Source organism: Triticum dicoccoides, chromosome 3A (genome assembly GCF_002162155.2).
Source record: "Triticum dicoccoides isolate Atlit2015 ecotype Zavitan chromosome 3A, WEW_v2.0, whole genome shotgun sequence".
Lineage (NCBI taxonomy): Eukaryota > Viridiplantae > Streptophyta > Magnoliopsida > Poales > Poaceae > Triticum > Triticum dicoccoides.
The window spans coordinates 719,918,580-719,923,781 of record NC_041384.1 but is presented as its reverse complement, the minus strand read 5'-3'; positions in this window follow the sequence as shown (position 1 = coordinate 719,923,781).

Sequence of the window (5,202 nt, the reverse complement as noted above, 5' to 3'; positions counted from 1 at the left end):
ACATCTTTCTTCTTCACCGCGTCCGCCAACTTGGCCGACGGTCCCATTTGCTGGTCAGTGCCAACAAGGGTCGTAGGGTGGTTGCGGCGGAGCGAGTGGCGACCACCACCGACGGTTGAGCGCTCTCGATAAGGTTCTTCCTTGGCGCCGCATTTTGGTACTTACAGCATCGAATCCATGGCCGGTGTCGGGTCTCTGGCGGTGGCAAGGGGTGCAATGGCGGTGGTGCTTCCAATGCCACCGTTTATTGGGGCCAGGGATGGCCATCGGTGGGGTTGACGGGAAGGTTGTGGACGAGGAGGAAGTAGTGCGGCTTTGCCTTATTTTTGGAGAATGACCACTGCTGGACTAAATTTGAGCAAGTGGAGGAGAGTTTTAGGGGGAAAAGTCATATTCGAGGAAGTAAACTTTGTTAGGGATCTGATGCTTAATCCCCTAAACGATTTTTTCCTCTTAAATACAACTTTTAAGGATCCACTAAAGATAGCCCTTAGAGAGCAGATCCATGGTTAGAAAATACACCAGTTTGTGAATTGTACCCATGAATTCTCCATATTATGCATCATAAACATGTCATAATCGTGTAAGTCCTACACGTGGCAAGACAAGATGTGGGCTTTAGATGTGACCTAATTGGGTCGTTGCTTGCAGCATGAAACACTTTATTTTGCAACACCACAAATCGATCTAGTTAGTACAATGGTCGGATGAATTCCGTTGAACTTACATCAGGATAAAGAAAATATGGCCAGCTCGATGTACCTTGCACTTGTCCATTGTGATTTACTAGTCAACAGTTAAGTACTTTGAGACACTCCTAAAAGGGTTGAACTTAATATGGTACAACCTCGTGAAGCGTAACTAACATGGCAACATGGAATATTGCTTTTGTTCTTGTGCTGAGACAATTAAACATCCACCCTTAGTGTATTTTTTCGTTCGCACCAATTCATTAGCTTGTAAGTTGTATATCCATCATCAAGTGTTTCGTAATTTGTTTGGCAACAGGTTGCAGGGATACATGTTAAGCTCGGTGCTCTTATCCTACTGTCAATGACTATGTTGGTTGATGTGGTTTTGTAGGAATGATGTTATTTGGACAAAAAGTATATATTTTTTCACTGTGAAAAATTAATTTACGTATGAATTGTCTTTGTACTTGATTCCCACGACAGTGATCGGAGCAGCGTGAGTCTTTACCATGGCGTATACCAAGGTATATTGGGTTGTCAACGAGTTTTTTACCCAAGATGGATGTTATGTGGTATTTGGATCGGTCCTCTAGTTTTTTATTAGGTATGTCTTTTTGGCAAACATTGCCTTAAACTTCTCATTTGTATCTTTAAACTGAGGCACATACTTTTTCTTTTCTATTATTTAAGAAGAAGGCCAATTAGTTAAAAGAAAACTTGTTGAGAAACGGAACAACAAACAACAACCACTATACTAATGGCATTGCCAACATAAAGAAACCCATTATCCATCGCTGAGAAGATTTTATCTATCATACCCTTCCAGACTTCATCATCATCATTCTATTGCCTCATTACTCATTTACTCCGACATCACCATTGACTAACCATGACTCATCGATCAGCATAAAGAAAACCTTCAGTCCCCCCATCCCCACCCAACCCCACAAATATACCGCAACTGGCTACTAAAAATTTGTTGAGGAAGCTCCAATTTCAACGACTTTACTTGTTGAAGAGTGAAGCATGGGATAAGCCTTGCATTAGACTTCACCTCATCAGCTATCATGCTTGCTGCCTATGTCACCCTCTATGACACAACAACTATGACTTCAACACATTTTTGTATCGATGAGCCAGCTTGTGGTACAACCTGCTCAATGATGTGCTCATCGGGAGTCGTCATAGCCACACGAATCGCACCACCACCACCCTTCGTTGACCATGCCACTACCCTCATTGCTGCTCTAGGAGCATAAAGGCCCATCCACCATCACCATCTCGCTAGCTGGCCGATGTGGAACCTCATGTTACAGGTAAACACGGAGCCCCACCAACCACTGCTTATGGCAGACTGACCTCCCCGTAGCTCACTATAGCCATCGTCTTCGCTGCACTAGCATCCCCTCAAAATGCAAGACACCATGACTAGAACCCGCCAAATCCTAAGTAGGGCCGATGCATCACCTGCTATTCTACAGCATCCCCCTGAGCCATCGCTCGAGCTCCACCCGTTCGTGCTAGATCTCAGCATGATCTTTCGGTGCATCCTAAAACATCGACGCCGCTCCACATGGACTGGAGAACATGCTTCCACGACCAAGTCTCAGACTCCATTGCTTCATGTGGATTGCACACACCTCCACGACCAAGCCACGGTGTTGCTGCCCTTCCTTTTCTTGTTGTTGATTGGATCAAGACCGCCACACATCCTAGCATCGCATCGCCTTTGGCCAAGGACCTTCTATGATAACAACAAAAAGGAAAATAGAGGGGAGAGGATGGCGAGAACGTTTTAGGGTTTGTCTATGAGCCACCCATGAGAGCGGCTTGGGGGCGTCCTCCAATGTTCTGAGACCAGAATATAAACTTCTTGTTTGGGTTGTGTGTATGTGATTCTGTACAGGTATGGAGTAACAAAATTTGGTGTTAGCTCCCGTGTTTCATGGAGCCTGAATTTTGGGATATTCAAAAATTTTATTTTTAAGGTGCTAAAAAATCTTAAAAAAATTATACACATACCTATAGATGTATACTACTTGCCTGTAAAGTTTCATGGTGAAAAGCATTATTATGCGAGCTACCCACAAAATAATCATTTGATTTTTGTGTGTAGCTCACACAAAAACGGATTTCATCATGAAATTTTACCCACACATGGTATACATCTCTCAGTACATGTGTTTTTTCCAGAATTTATTGAAGCTTACAAAGTTGGTTTTCGAATTTTTGAAAATTCCATGTTCCATGGAATCCGGGAGCCACAAATCCTCGCTCCAGGGAGTAAACTCTTTATTTAGTTATTTATTTATTGATTGATAAAGAGAGATCCCTCTCTGATTTCCATTAATACAAACTAGAGTGTCTTTTACAACTACCAGAACTAACAGGAAATATAACAAATGATGCATGATCTAGAGGGCAAGATGAGAACACTACCCATCGGCTCCCAAGGATCACAAGGGGGAAAAGCCAGCAAGCTAACGCTACCCCCAACGAACCGACAGCCTCCAACTTCATCTCTTGGGAGTCTACAAGCCAGATCTCTAGGAGATGATATAAATATAGGTTTTTAAACACAAAAAATGAGACCATAATAGAGCAGTAACAATAAGCGAAGTCTTCTACATCGGCATGGTTAAGGGAAAATACTTTTGTAATCACCCAACCATGATCCTGTTAGTCCCAAAACTCATCCATGCGTCACCTTGAAGACCTCATTGGAAATTAGCTCAACCATTCTTTTGCCCCACTTCATTGTTCTTTATGGGTTTATCTGCAAAAAAATCCAATCGTGTAACCATTTGACAATTAGACTGACATGATTACAAGGGTCAGTCACCTTGTTATTATCAAAGACAATGCTATTTCTCAATTTCCAAACAGTCCATAAAATAGCAGAATGACCAACCATAACAAAAAAATCAATCTTATTAAATTTCAGCGCATGATTAAACATATCATGCACATTATCGGGTATGTCATCCAGGTTAAAAGCATATTTCATGATATTCCAAAGCCATTTGGAAACAGGAGGCTGCGAAGACATGTGATTAATGGATTCATCCTTCCCACAATAAGGACAATTTTCTTTATGTCCAGTGCATCCTTTTCTAGCCAAATTATGCTTGGTTAAAATATTGTTTCTAAGAACCAGCCACATGAAGGACTTAAGAGAGTAGACCCCACTCTTAGTTAGTGTCCACCTAATAGAATCGTTTTGGTCAGTCAGGACCACATCATCATAAATCTCTTTAACGCGGTTCCATCAATCTACTGAACTGATAAATCCCAAACGTTTGGGATTTGACCATGGAAAATGGAAAGTTTTTATGATAATTGTAGTGACTTGAGGATGACACGTTTAGTTGACACGCATGACAATTTTGTGGCAAAAATTACATTGAGCATGGAGTTGCCATGCTTGCCAACTAAACTTGCCATCCTCTCGTCACTAAAATTGTCATTGAAAATGTTTGATTTGCCATGGTCAAATCCCAAGCCTTCGGGATTTATCTATATCCTAAATCTAAGGAGTCTCCAGAAAGAGTCCTTCTAAACTAGACTTGATCAAGCCCCTTACCAAAAAAAATAAGTAAATCAGCAACAAACTTATTCTTATAAAGGCAAATAGATTATATAATTTTGGAAAATTGGTTTTAAGAGGTTTATCATCTATCCACCAATCCTCCCAAAATCTCACATTTTTCACATTACGAGCTTAAATTACACAAGGAGAAGAAATGTTCTTTGTGTTTTAAAATCTCGGCCCAAAACTGAGAACCACCTTCTCTAGGTTTATCCCAGCTAGACATTTCCCTCTCTCATACTTCTACTTATTAAGAAGAATAGGAGTAAACTCTTTATGTCATATCATGTCGATCATGGGTTTAGAATCAATAAATATTTATTAAAAAAGGTGTGTGACATCACTGGGAACCAAGTTTGTCCCGGGAAAGATAAGCCGGCTGAAACTTCAGCTACAAAGGAGCTCCGGGTGATGCATGTCGACACTACCCACCAGGATTCAAGTTTTTCTTTATTATCTTGGAAGAAAAGGGGGGTTCGAGTGCTTCAGTTCCATCCGTTTCCCTCCTCCTGCTCTGTTCACGTACTAATAAATACTTCAGAGCAACTCTAATGGGGCGACCCATTTCGTTCACCCACATCTGTTTGGGTCGGCGCGAACAAAAGTGGCCGCCCAACGCGCCGACCCAAATTCAAATCGTATCCGCCTGGCGTCCGCGCCGACCCATTTTCGGCCTAAAATTGTGTCTGAAATGCGTCAGCGCGGACGCGCCGCGCGTCTCCTCGTCGTCCGCCACATCCCCACCTGGCGGCCACCCAACCGCCACCGGTCGTCTTATTTATGACAATCACAGACAGCGGGCCCACGCGTCAGCCAGTGGAAGCATCCTTTTTTAACCAAGCGTGCGGCGGGGTCGGCTTCATCCACTTTTCCCGTCCACATCTGCCCTCCCCCCCCCCCCACAACTCCATTTGCTTCCTC